The following is a 15,099-nucleotide window of genomic DNA, read 5'->3' as shown; positions in this document are numbered from 1 at the left end:
ATTCAGTAAAGTACCTATACATTATGACTGAGTATGAGCCCTCAAGTTACGACAATCTAGTACATGAGATAACAGCTTTAAAAAAATAAGACCTACATTGTAAGTCCGTAAATTATTAGTTTCATGGATATGATGTAGAAAATAGAAATAGTGCTATTCTTCAAATAAAAAGACATATAATACAGTATTTCTATGAAATTATCCTTTAAAAATGAAGGAGAAATAAAGACTTTCTCAGAGAAACAAAAATTGAGGGAATCTGTAGTCAGAAGATCTGCCTTGTAAGAAATGATCAAAGTTCTTGAGAAAGAAGGAAACGATACAAGTCAGAAACTTGGATCTACATAAAGAAAGGAAGAGGGTTAAAGGAGAATTAGAGAAAGTAAAATAAAACATTTTAGTTTTCTTATTCTTAATTGACCTAACAGGTAACACTTTGTTCAAAATAATATCAACAATGTTTCAATGATATAGCTTACAGACGCTGTGAAATGACTGACAATAATGTCATAAGGGGCTAGAGGGAGGAACTGGGAAGACTTATGAATACCTTTGTAGTGGTATAGTGTAATTCGAAAACGGAGTTGAATTAGTTGTCAGTGGATATTGCAAATACAAGGACAACCACTAAAAATGACAAAGTAAGAAATGTAGGCTGGGCACTGTGGCTCATACCTGTAATCCCAGCACTTTGGAAGTCCAAGTTGGGAGAATCACTTGAGGCCAGGCACCACTGTACTCCAGCCTGGGTGACACAGCAAGACTCTGTCTCTAATAAATAAATACATACATAAGAAGTACAGATGAATCCTGCTGGGCGTGGTGGCTCACGCCTGTAATCCCAGCACTTTGAGAGGCCGAGATGAGCGGATCACCTGAGACATCAGGAGTCAGAGACCAGCCTGGCCAACATGGTGAAACCCCGCCTCTACCAAAAATACAAAATTAGCCGGGTGTGGTGGCACATGCCAGTAATCCCAGCTACTCGGGAGGCTGAGGGAGGAGAATCGCTTGAACTCGGGAGGCGCAGCTTTCAGTGAGCCGAGATTGCGCCACTGCACTCCAGCCTGGGTGACAGAGCGAGACTCCGTCTCCAAAAAAAAAAAAAAAAAGCCGGGTGCAGCGGCTCACGCCTGTAATTCCAAAACTTTGGGAGGCCAAGGCGGGCGGATCACAAGGTCAGGAGATCGAGACAATCCTGGCTATCACGGTGAAACCCTGTCTCTACTTAAAATACAAAAAATTAGCCTGGCATGCTGGTGGGCGCCTGTAGTTCCAGTTACTAGGGAGGCCTAGGCAGGAGAACCGCTTGAACCTGGGAGGCGGAGATTGCAGTGAGCCGAGATCGCACCACTGCACTGTCGTCTAGGACAGAGCTAGACTCCGTCTCAAAAAAAAAAAAAAAGGAGAGAGAGAGAGAGAGAGAGAGAGAGATGAATCCACTATTAGAGCTGCAGAGACTTCAACAACCCTCAATCAGTAATTGACAGACCCAGCAGGCAGAAAATCCGTAAGGACACAGTTCAACAGAACAGCACCACCAATCAACTGTAAATAATTGACATCTATAAAATACTTCATCCAACATCAGAATACACATTCTTCTCAAGCTCACATTCACCAAGGTAAACTACATTCTGGACCATAGAACACATTTTAGTAATTTTAAAAGAAAAGAAATAATGCAAAATATGTTACCAAACCACAATGGAATTAAACTAGAAATCAGTAACAAAAAGATAACTAGAAAAGTCCAAAATACTTACAGATTAAACAACATACTTCTAGATAACAGATAGGTTAAAGAAGTTTCAAAAGAAATTTTAAAAAGTTTCATAATTAAAATGAAAATACAACTCATCAATCATTTATGAGATGAAGAAAAAACAATGTTTGGAGGGAAATTTATAGCATTGAATGCACATATTAGAAAAGAAGAAAGATCTAGAATCAATAATTTAAGGTTGCACCTTAAGCTACTAGAAAAAGAATAAATTAAACTCAAAGTAAACAGAAAAAAAGAATTAAATATTAAAGCGGAAATCAATGAAATAGAAAACAGAATTAATAGAGAAAATTAACAATACTACAAGCTGGTTCTTTAAAAAAAATCAGTAAAATTGATAAACCTCTAACTGTTAACTAATAAAAAGAAGAGAGAAGACACAAATTACTAATATCAGAAGTGAAGGAGAGGCCACTACTGAGTCCGTGAACATTAAGACAATAATAAAAGAATTTTATGAACAACTCTGTGCCCACAAATTTGACAACCTAGTTGAAATAGACCAATTCCTTGAAAGATATGGTCTACCAAAACTAACATGAGAAGAAATAAATAACCCAGTTAGGTTTATATCTACTAAAGAAACTGAAGCAATAGGAGAAACAGGCCCAGCTTTCACTGGTGAAATCTACCAAATATTAAAGAAAGAAATTACACCAATATTCTAAAATGTCTTCCAGAAAATAAAAGCAGTGAAAATACTTCCTAACTCTTTCTATGAGGCCAGCATTACCCTAATACCAAAACCAGACGAAGACATTACAAGAAAGGAAAACTACTGACCGTTATCTCTCATCAATATAGATGCAAAACTTCTCGACAAAATATTAGCAAATCTAATCCAACAAGACATAAAAAGAATGATACATCAGAACCAATTGGGATTCATTCCAGGTATGCAAGACTTGTTCAACCTTCAAAAATCAAGGCAATTTATTACATAAAAAGGCTAAAGAAGAAAAATCATATGATTATATCAATAGGTGCAGAAAAAGCATTTGACAGAATTCAACACCAATTCATAATAAAATCTCTACTAAACTACAAATAGAGGGGAACTTCCTCAACTTGATAAAGCACATCTACAAAAAATGCCACAACCAATACCATACTTAATTGTGAGAAACTAGTTGCTTTCCTGCTAAGATTAGGAACAATGCGAGAGTCTTCACTCTCACCATTCCTATTTAACATTGTACTAGAAGTTTTAGCTAATGCAATAAGACAGGAAAATGTCATCAAAGATATGCAGATTGGGAAGGAAGAAATAAATTATCTTTATTCACAGATAACATGATTATCCATGTAGAAAATCCCAGAGTTAACAAAAACTCCTGAAACTAATATGAGACTATAGCAAGGCTGCAAGATACAAGGTTAATATACAAAAGTCCATTGTTTTCATATATGCCAGCAGCGAACAATTGGAATATGAAATTTAAAACACAATACCATTTATGTTAGCACCAGAGAAGAAATACTTAGATATAAATCTAACAAAATATATGCCATACCTGCAGGCGGTAATCTACAAAACTCCTGATGAATGAAATCAAAGGAAATATATTAATAGAGAGATATTCCCTTTGCATGGTTAGGAGGACTCAATATTATCAAGATGTCAGTTTTTCCCAATTTGATGTATAGATACAACATAGTCCCAATCAACATCTCAGCCAGTTATTTGTGGATATTGACAAATAGATCCTAAAGCATATATGGAAAGGCAAAAGATGCAGAATAACTACACAACATTAAAGAAGAACAAAATTGAAATACTGACACTATCCCAGTTTCAAGACTCACTATAAAGCTATAACAATTGAGACAGTCGCAGTGACTCACGCCTGTAATGGTAGCACTTTGGGAGGCTGAGGCAGGTGGATCACCTGAGGTCAGGAGTTTGAGAGCAACCAGGCCAACATGGTGAAACTCTGTCTCTCCTAAAAATAAAAAAATTAGTCAGGCCTGGTGGCACATGCCTGTAATCCCAGCTACTCGGGAGGTTGAGCCAGGAGAATTGCTTGAACCTGGGAGGCGGAGGTTGCAGTGAGCCGAGATCGTGCCACTGCACTCCAGCCTGGGTGACAGATGGAAATTCAATGGAGAAAGGATAGTACTTTCAACAAATGGAACTGGAACAACTGGACATCTACATGCAAAAAATGAATCTAGACACCGACTTTACATCTTTCACAAAACTTAACTCAAAATAGATCACAGACCTAAATATAAAATGCAAAACTATAAAACTCATAGAAGATAACATAGAAGAAAATCAAGGTAACCTTGAGTTTGGCAACAGCTTCTTATGTACAACGTCAAAAACATCTTCGATAAAGAAAAAGACTGATAAGCTGAACTTCATTAAAATTCAAAATATCTGCTCTGCAGAAGACAAGTAAGAAAACGAAAAGGCAAGCCACAGGCTGGGAGAAAATATTAGCAAGACACATATCAGATAAAGGACTGGTATGCAAATTATACAAAGAATTTTTAAAGCTCAACAATAAGAAAACAAACAACTCAATGTAAGAAATAGGCAGATCTAAACATATATAAGATATACAGATAGCCAAGAAGCATATGAAAATATGCCCCAAATCACATGTAATTATGGAATTGCAAATTAAAGCAACAATGTGATACCCCTACACACCTATTAAAATAACTAAAATTCAAGACATTGACAACACCAAATGCTGACAAGGATGTGGAACAACAAGATGGTAGCTGATGGCTGAAGACTGCCAGTGCAAGTGCCCCAAGAGAAAATGGTAGATGCTGCAAAACCTTTTCTAACCTAGACTTTAACAGTTGCATAGCATTGTGTTTACCGCATTCTATTAATGGAGGCAGTCACCAAAGTCCATGTAGGTGTAAGGAAAAGTGACATACAATATAACTTGATGGGATGAGTTGCAAAAAAGAAAAAGTTCAGGCATGTTTTAAAACTATGAAGTCCACATCTTTATCTGAGTGACTGCACACATATATGATAATATAGAAGACAATATATATATATACACATTCTTTCAATGTGTGTATGTATGTGTATATATATATATGCATAATCATTGAAAGGATTAAAATCACAGAGAGTTTTTTCTTGTACACAGCAAAAATAACCTGAACATCAATAACATTTGGAGATATTTGAGAAAGCCACACATATCTGGAGATTAAACCATGGAGTTCTAATAACCCATAAGTCAAAGAAGAAATCACAGAGAAATTAGAAAACACTTTAAACTGAATAAAACTGAAAATACAACATATCAAAATTTGTGGGATGCAGCAAAAACCATACTTAGTGGGATAATTTTAGCATTAAACATTTATATTAGAAAGGAAGAAATGTCTCTAATCAATGTTCTCATCTTCTGCCTTAGAAATTTAGTAAAAAAGATAAGCAAATTAAATCCAAAGCAGGCAGAAGAGGAAAATACTAGAGTAAATGCCAATGAAATAGAAAACTGAAAAACAATAAGGAAAAACAATAATGTCAAAAGCTGGTTCTTTGAAAAGATTAACAAAATTGATACATTTCTAGCCATACTCTTCAGGAAAAAAAGAGAGAAGAGACACAAATATCACAAATGACAGTAGCCTGGGCATGGTGGCTCACGAACTAATTCCTGAGCAACATACCGAGACCCCATCTCTATATTTAAAAAATAAAAAATATATTAACAGAAAAACAAAAGAAACAAATGAAGGAGTAGATATCACTAGGGCTTCTACAAATAATAAAAGGACACAAGGAAATGTTTGTGTTATGAATGTATTTTACCAATAACTTTGACATCATAGATGAAATGGAAAAACTCCTTGAAAGACACAAAAAGTGTATTCAAGAAGAAATAGATAACCTAAATAGACCTACATCGATTAACTAAATTAAATCCGTGCTTTATAACATTCTTACAAAGAAACAAAATCTGGCCCAGATGGCTCCAAAGTAAATTCTACCAACTTTTTAAGCAATAAATAATATCAATTTTACACAAATTATTTCAGAAAGCAAAAAAGGAGGCCACACATCTGAACTCACTTATCAGGCCAGCATTACCCTAATACCAAAACCAGACAAAGCCATACAAGGAACGAAACTGCAAACCAGTGTTCCTCCTAAGAAGAAAAAAAATCCTTAAAAATTCAGCAAATCAAATTCAACCATTTATAAAATGATAACACATCATGACGAAGCAGGACATTCCCGGGATTAAACTCCAAGAATCCAAAGTTAGTGAAACATTCAAAGGAAAGACAAATTGGATTTTTAAACAAAAAGATACCGTTTACAAGAGCTTCAAAACTATCAAATACTTAAAGGTAAGTTAAAAAATGTGTGCAAGACCTGCACACTGAAAAACTACAAAAGATAACTGAGAGGAAGTAAAGAAGACTTAAACAAATGAGAGAAATACCATTGTCACTGGGTGGAGGATAACAAAGAGTGTAACACAGTCTACCACCAGAAGAAATAGTCCAGGATGTCAACCTACTGCATAGATTGTTTTAGTTTTTTGTTTGTTTGTTTTTGTTGTTGTTGCTTGCTTGTTTTTTTGAGACAGGGTCTTGCTCTGTCACCCAGGCTGGAGTGCAGTGGCTCAATTGTGGCTCCCTACAGCCTTGACCTCCAAACACTGTGGTTGGATATACTGAGATAGGGATTCCTCAGGCGTAGACACGTCAGGCAACCACGCTTCCAAAGTCAGCATTGCCCAGCAGGCATTGCAATGCCATGTTTCCCTTTCACTGGAGGGCACAATTTAAGGTCCAAATACTTTCATTAAGCAGGAGTACCACCCTTCGTTGAGTTGTCCTTCCTGATGGTCCTTTTTGTAGTTGTTGCTTGAGTTATTCATTCTAGTGCTTTAACACCACCCCTCCCACTCTGGGTGCCTGGAAGTGATGGAGCAAATCAAGGTCATTGTACGCCATAGGAACATGCCCATTGCTGCATTATCTGGGCTGTGAAGAAGGTGCCTTGGTCAGATTAGAGTCTGAATAGATATCTGAACACATGGCAGAGGTGTTTCTCCAGTATTTCAATTTTGTTCTTCTTTAATGTTGTGTAGTTATTCTGCATCTTTTGCCTTTCCATATACACTTCAGGATCTATTTGTCAATATCCACAAATAACTGGCTGAGATGTTGATTGGGATTATGTTGTATCTATAGATCAAATTGGGAAAAATTGACATCTTGATAATATTGAGTCCTCCTAACCATGCAAAGGGAATATCTCTCTATTAGTATATTTCCTTTGATTTCGCCATGTTGGCCTGGCTGCTTAATTATCCGTCCAACAGTCACTGGACCATATGGCTAGCCCATTTATAACAGCCCATGAGTCTATAAATAAATAGCAGGGAGTTGCTGTTGGAGTAGCCTGCACGGACATCAGTACCTCACAGAGTTCAGCACATTGGGCAGAGGGTCCTCATCCACTCTTAGTCAAAGCGTGGCCACCCTTGGGGTGGAGGACCACTCTTCTTGCATGTGTCCTGACTTTACTCCCTCCAGAAAGAACAATTAGGGGTAGGGCCACGGTCTCCTGGTTTTTGCTATGGTCAAGTGACCCTACATACCAGCAAGGGTAGAAGGGGAGAAAGGAGTGGGGGTTCAGATGTTTATGGGGTTTTTGGACACTGAGGTTTAAAAGACAAGAATCCTGATTTCTCGCAAGGGTAGAGGTAAGCCGATAGCATTGGAGGGCTTCAGGAGTGACACCATGATCCGTGGCAGGCAGGTGCTCATGCGCTATGGGTGGGGCCCTTTGGTCCATTTCTGACGGGGCAGGAGGACCTGCCTTTGAGGAGGATCTTGTCTCGTAAAAGCCTCCAAGGTCACTGGGACGGGACCACGTTGTCCACATCTTGTCGGGGAGCAGGATCCTATTTCTACCTGTCTATTGCCTTCCCACGCAAGACAGTTATGACTTCATGGACAGTTTTCTAGAGGGTTCTTCCTCTTGGGGAAGCCTCCTGCAGTAGGGAATACAGCCCTCTTGTTCCTATCAACACAAACTAAGAATGGGATAGGTTTATCTCGATCCCTGTCCTGCTGGTTCTGTCATTGGGTGAAGGCAAAACTAGAGCTGCAACACCAGAGTTATGGTCAGTTTTCTCAAACTGCGCCAGTCGGGTGACATTGAGTTTGCACTCCCCGTCACCAAACAGATGCATCAACCAGGCTGCATGAGACTCCCCAGAGTTGGAGAAGATGTAACAGCAGAAGCAGAGATCAATGATGCAGCCATGAGCCAAGCAATGTGGCAAGGAATGGATTCTTCCCTAGAACCTCCAGAAGGAAATCAGCTCTGCCACATGTTGATTATAGCTCCCTAAGACCCATTTTAAACTTCTGACCCCCAAAAATTTAAGATAATGCATTTGTATTATTTTAAGCCACAAAATTCATGGTAATTTTCAAAAGCTGCCATAGGCAACTGATACAGATTTATGGTATTTGGTGTAGATTGTGGTATTGTATAATACAGCAGTCAGGGCATTAAAATAGCATCTAGCTCACAAAGGAAGTTGGTAGGGTTCTTGAGGGACTGCAGCCTCATTTTTCAGTTGTGTTGTCTGTCAGTGATCCAGGAATCCAGATTTCATACCGAAAAGTTTAATGGGTGGGATATTTCTTTCTCAAGCAGAAGTATATGGAAACTACAAAATCACCATGCCCTCTCTGAGGTTCAAGCTCGGGACCTTCAGATTATGAGACTGATGTGCTGCCTCCAGGGCTAAGAAGGCACTGCTAACTGTCTTAGCAAGTCCGTTAATTATACTCTTTCAAGTTTATGTGAACTTTCTGAAAAGTTAGATTTTAAAAATAGAGTGTAAAATGAGAATGTATGCTATGTCATGTGTTTACTGTCCTTCCAAGTATGTCGTATGACTTGCAAAAATCATCTCGGGACTTTCCCCTTGTTTAAATAAATGTACAACACAGTGGATTTTCCCACTGTGCCTTAAACACCACTTTCTCCTGGGAGATGTTAGACTTCATTAGATTGCACACTACCCCCCAGCACAACATGTGTAAATTATGTAACTAGAAGGTGACATATGGACGCAAGGGGACTGAGCTGGGTCCACAGCCTGAAGATTCCCAGCCGGAAGCAATGACAGACGCAGAAAGCAGATAAGTTCTAATGAGATCATAGCTGCAGGCTTACCTGGGTCTGAAGCTACACCTCCTTGCCTGCCAAAGTTCTCCTTAAAATCAGTGTCCCTAACCATGTCACCTGAAGGATCTTTACAGGTCTAGAGCCCCAGAATAGTGTAAATAGAGGTGAGAGAAGGGGGAAGAGATGAGGTGAAATGATTGAGAAGGGAGAAACAATATACAAGGTAAAGTGATCTGACAAAGTGAAAATTGTCCGACGTTTGAAATTGTAGGGTTGAGGTGTAAATTTTCCACGTGCCATCTTAACTTAGGAAAAATAATTCACTCGACTGTCTTGTAAATATGTTACTTTAAAAAACTTCACTAACTGTAAAATGAGATATCTCACTGTCATTCATGAGACTGAGCACTTGATATAAAAAGTTCAGTAAATGCTAATAAATGATACCAATACTGATAGTAAACTTCACTGAGTGCTTATTATGAGCCAGGTGCTGTTTTAAGCAATTTACATGCATTTGCTAAAAATAAAAATTCTGCTATAGTTTTTTAACTCTTTTATTTCAATAGGTTTTGGGGGGAACGGTGGTGTTTGGTTACATGAGTAGGTTATTTAGCGGTGATTTCTGAGACTTTGGTGCATCTGTCACCAGAGCAGTGTACATTGTACCCAATGTGTAGTCTTTTATCCCTCAACCCTCCCCCACCCTTTCCCCCGAGTCCCCAAAATCCATTGTATCAAAACATTCTGCTGTAATTTTTAAAGGCAAGTTTTATTGTCTCGGTTTTACATATGAGGAAAGTGAGATCCAGTGAGCTTAAGTGACTTGCCAATGACCCTGCAGCTATTAAGTGGAGCTGCTGGCATTTGAAATATTCCAACTGGGGCTCTTTTAAAAAGGGTCAGCATCTAATGGGACAGGTGGGACTAAATAAGAAGATGAGCGGCGTTGGGGCTGCAACAGGGAAGAAGTCGGAGTGCCAGCCCAGACGGCGTTTGTGGGGTTGGAGCGAGCAGGCGACACATCCTGTTAGGGTCCGGAGAGGATGTGATACTCCGCACCAAATACAAACTGGTCCTCGCCCTGAACTTTAAAAACTAAGGTCATGAACACATTCAGCAAAAAAAAGCAGGTCTGTTTGCATAGTTCTTTCCACCTCTTTCACAAGAGGGAATCACGCACAGACACATAAACCAAGACGCGAGTTCCGGGTGGATGGGGATGACAGCTCCTCTGTTTTCTGGTTGCAAACATCAAAAATAACATCTTGCTCCAGACCCCCAAACGCAGCTGACAAACTGGAGACTCGATCTCAGAGTCCACAGAGTCCCCGTGCTGCGTCGGCCTAGGCGTGGGATTTCTAATCATGTTCTTAAGAACCGATTCTCTTGGGATTTGTTGGATATTAGGTACTGGCTTCCTGTCCCTTTACTCTCAGGTATTAGAAACAGCATGGGAGACAAATGCAAATCTCAGCTGCAGGACAAAGGACTGGGACTAGGAACCTATTTGTAGATTTTATCGGTAGTTGAGACCGCTACGGAATCATTTGTGTAGAAATGCTCTGAGAAAAAAAAATAGTAAGACGCAGAATAATCTTGTGTCTTTTAAATCATTAAGATGAGTCCTAATGCTGCACTAGCGTGGTAGCGTGGCCGAGCGGTCTAAGGCGCTGGATTAAGGCTCCAGTCTCTTTGGGGGCGTGGGTTCGAATCCCACCGCTGCCAGCTTTATTGCAAAATCACTAGGGATATCTAAAGCTCATTGAGATTTGCAAGAAAAACGTTTTCCACTGCGAGCACAAGGTAGGTGTTTAATCCTGATAATGGTAGGTTGAAAACCAAATAGCTGCAAAATCAGACGGCCATCAGTTATTTCTAAGACCTCCCCTCCAAGGGAGTATGTTCCTTTTTATGTTTTAAAAATGCTCATACAAAAAGTACAACTCACATGATTCAAAATTACAAAAATTCAAGAATACATACATAATGACAGTCTATTTGTGCCCCCACCCCATCCTGCCGGACACCCAATTCTGGACCCTCAGGCAACCAACCATATTAAAATCTGGAGTTCTATTAAAGGCATATTCTTTGCATATAGTTTTTTCACTATAAATACGCTTTCCAAACCCATTCTATTACACCTTGCCTTTTTCACTTTATGTATGTTGCAGCAATTTCCATGTCAACAAAGAAAGAGCCTCTTCCCTCTTTGTTTTGTCTGTATAGCATTTAGTTTTATAAATGTATCTGAATTTATTTCAGCAGCCATTTTTAACAATATAAATAATGTTGCAATAAATTAACTTGTATATCCGCATTTAATAAGTGCCTGGGATTAGAAAACGTTCTAAGAATGCAATCGCTAAATCAAATCATATGTATGTGATGATGATTTTGGTGGCTCTTGCCTTATTCTCCTTCCCTAAATATTACTAATTTATTCTCCTATAGGGCCCAGAAAGGACCTGTTTCCTCAACACCCTAACCAGCACAGAACATTGTAATAATGACAATTATCAGTCATTTAGCTCCAACTAAGCCCCAGATATTGTCATAAATTCTTTACATATATTGAGTCATAGAATAATCTCAATAATATATAAGGATGTTCATATAATCCACATTTTACAGAAAAGAAAATTGGAGTTGTGACCAATTAATCACATAATCACAGTCGTCTAAATCACATAGATTGTAGATGGAGGAATAAGAATGTCAGTGCCTGTGATTGAATGAAAAATGCCCCCAAAAGGTATCCATGCTCTAATTCTTGGAATCTCTGAATATTACCTTACTTTGCACAGACCCCCAAAAGGGGGGTCTTCGGAGAAAAAGTTAAAGATGAAGAAATTATCCTGGATTATCCAAGTGGAGCTCAAATACCATCACAAGTGCCTTTAATAGGGAGAGGCACAGGGAGATTACACAGTTACAGAAGAGAAGAAGACAATGTGACCACACGGACACAGATAGAAGCAATGCCACCACCAGCCAAGGAATGCGAGCAGCCACCAGAGGCTGGGAAAAGGTAAGGACATATTCTTCCCTAGAGCCTCCGGAGGGAGCATAGCCCTGCCAACACCTTGATTTCAGACCAGTGATACTGATTTTGGACTTTTGGCCTCCAGAACTGTGAGAAAAGAAGTCACTTATTTTAGGCCATCAAGTTTGTGGTACTGTAATTTGTTACAGAAGCTACAGAAAACTAATTCAACATCTTTAAGTGCTATTCGGCAACACTACCACAAACAACTGTTTTTGTTTTGCTGTTGTTTGCCAATCTGATATATTAAAGACATTATCTCACTGTATTTCTATAGTTTCATTTTTTAAACTTCTTTTACTTCTTACTTCTATATTGCTTTTATTATTAAATTGGTTGCACCAACTGGGAACAACAGATTTTATTGTGTCTGCTATCAACCTTATCTCAGGCAACAGATAGAAATGAATAGAATTAACTCTTTAAAACATAAGTTACAAATATTTTCCCCCCAGTTTTACTTGATGTTTTGTCACTTTGTTTATGCCTTTTTTGAGGGGATGAGGGTACATCCCAGCGGAATTTTTTAAATGTCGTTTAATGCAGTGAATTATGTTAAACTCTCATTGTCTCTGAATTTTGTGTAAAAAAATTAGTTTTCTGTACCAAAGTTATATAAAATTTCTGTCTTGGAATTTCTAGTAATTATAACTGTGGGTTTGTTTCATTCTTTACTTTTACAATTTGCTTGTATATGGAATTTATTTTAGTCTCATAGCTTTAAGCTTTTCTTTTCCTAAGTGGCTGTCCAATTAGCCCAACACATGTTTTGAATAATCTGCCTATTTCTATTGATTTAAGTTGCCAATGATTACAGTCTTAACCATTTTTTTCCCTCAACTTTTGAGTGTTTCCATTGGAGAAAAAAAACTATTTTGGTGGCCTAACAATGGTTTGTTCACTCTCTCATAATACCTGAGCATGTCATTTACTCAAGGCATACATTGACAGAAGATTCAAGTGTGGGAATTCAGTATGTCTGTTGTTTACTATTCTATTTATGAAGCAGCAGAGTCAGCCTCAAACATATTAGCAATCCCTGTTAATGTTTTTATAAATACAAATATTTATTTTTAATTTTCTAAAAGTAATACAAAGTTGTAACTAATTTAAGCTTTTATTATTAAATTAGTTGCACTGACTGGTGACAACAGATTTTATTGTGTCTGCTGTCAACCTCATTTCAGGCATAGATAGAAATGAAGGTGATTTCCTTTATTTTTAAAATCTAATAAATGTAATCCTTTATTAAAATTGTGTCTGTGGAAGATTCAAAATCTACAAACTATTAGAATTAATAACTAAATTTAATAAGGTGTCTTTATGCAGGGTAAATATAAAAATGAATTGTACTTTTAAACACCAGCTGTAAACAAGGGCTGGGCGCGGTGGCTCATGCCTGTAATCCTAGCACTATGGGAGGCCAAGGCGGGCGGATCGCTTGAGGTCAGGAGTTCGAGACCGGCCTGGGCAGCATGGTGAAACTCCGTCTCTACCAAAAAATACAAAAAAATTAGCTGGGCGTGGTGGCATGTGCCTGTAATCCCAGCTACTCGGGAGGCTGAGGCACAAGAATCTCTTGAACCTGGGAGGCAGAGGTTGTAGTGAGCCGAGATCGCGCTATTGCACTCCAGCCTGGGTGACAGAGTAAGATCTTGTCTACAAAAAAAAAAAAGAAAAAAAAAAAAGAAATAATTTTAAAGTATAATTTATAATAACATAAACATCAAATTTATAGGAATAAATTTAATAAAAGAATAAATTGAATGTTATGCCATATGTATGGATTAAAAGTTTATCAGTTCTCCCTAAAATTTATCTAGCAATCCAAAGGAATTCCCATCTAAATCCCAGGATAATTTTCCTTATTGCTTTTGTGGCAAAGAAATGAAGGTGATTTCTGATTTTCGCCCTGAGCTCTGTAATTATAAATCTTGGTAGAAACTTCAGAATTAATTGCTCAAATAATTCATTTTGGAAACAAGACTGAGATTCCAGAGAACGTTCGGAAGTTTCCTTTAATCAGCTCTAAATGTATTAACCTTTCCTAACCCAGAGACACATTCAAACAGATTCCCCTGTCTTGCCAAGTGCAGCCCAGAGAAGTAAGATATTATAAAATAGAACCTGACTGGTCCTGAGAGCGAGCTGAGATCAAGTCTAAAGAAAAATAAGCCCAGAAGACAATCTCTAGAGCGATGCTCACATTGGGAAGGGGTTGACGCTCCGGTCCTCCAAATAGCTGCCTCCTGAGTGCAAATGACTGTCAGAACACCATATGCCCAACTTGGTAGCCTACGAGTCTCTTGTGGAGTTCTTTTGTTAGAGGTTTTCCCTTAGGACATTGGAACGACGAATCATTAAAATGATAAAGAGTAGCACCTGCAAAATTTAATTTTAGGAAACTTTATCACATTTGGACAAACTAAGTAGCCTTGACTTTTACTTGTGGTTATCCTTGGACTAGCTGAAGCATTAATGGTCCTAACATTTAAGCTGCCCGAAAATTTTTTCGTTTGTATTAGTTCCGCAGTGCATCTAAGTAAGCAAAACGTATTTTTGGAGTTTGCCCCTTTTCTCACCGCAAATTGTTGCAGACTGTAGAGACGCTATGCCAAGAAGCTTTTACTTAAAAGCAGGAATAGATTCAATAGGCAACTTTACTGCGTATGTGGGCTCTATGGCTTAGTTGGTTAAAGCGCCTGTCTTGTAAACAGGAGATCCTGGGTTCGAATCCCAGTAGGGCCTCAAGGTTTTCATTTTCACTAGAAAGCCAGTTCTTCATTAACCTCTACTGTACCTAAATCTTCCACTGTATTCACTATACTGCAAGTTCTAATGCAATCAATTATAGGTTACGTGAAGGCAAAATTCCCAGGCTCAAAGAAGAAAATGAGAACTTTGTGAAGTTTTGAATTAAATTCTGGCAGCAGATCTTTTTTTCCAACAAATATTTATTGAGCTTCTCTGTGTATGCACAGATTCAAAACCTATGTAGATGTAGATTATGTCATCCCTAGAATCCAATAATCAGCTCTTTGGCTGATTTCACAAGAGTTCATATAAATTAATATACTACCATAAATTAATAAGTCTACCATAAAACAGATGGGAAATTAG

General features: G+C 38.2%; 2 non-coding genes across 2 annotated transcripts; both read left to right on the top strand.

The window, feature by feature from the left end:
• The first annotated feature begins 10,576 nt into the window (after positions 1 to 10,576).
• Positions 10,577 to 10,658, top strand: TRNAL-AAG (transfer RNA leucine (anticodon AAG)). The gene has a single exon. It is a non-coding gene; the product is annotated as a tRNA-Leu (tRNA).
• Positions 10,659 to 14,653: 3,995 nt separating this feature from the next.
• TRNAT-UGU (transfer RNA threonine (anticodon UGU)) lies at positions 14,654 to 14,727 on the top strand. Its single transcript has one exon. It is a non-coding gene; the product is annotated as a tRNA-Thr (tRNA).
• The last annotated feature ends 372 nt before the right edge of the window (positions 14,728 to 15,099 follow it).

Source organism: Pan paniscus, chromosome 5, assembly GCF_029289425.2.
Source record: "Pan paniscus chromosome 5, NHGRI_mPanPan1-v2.0_pri, whole genome shotgun sequence".
Classification (NCBI taxonomy): domain Eukaryota; kingdom Metazoa; phylum Chordata; class Mammalia; order Primates; family Hominidae; genus Pan; species Pan paniscus.
The sequence above is the reverse complement of the archived record's forward strand: the minus strand, read 5'-3'. Positions and strand labels throughout refer to the sequence as shown.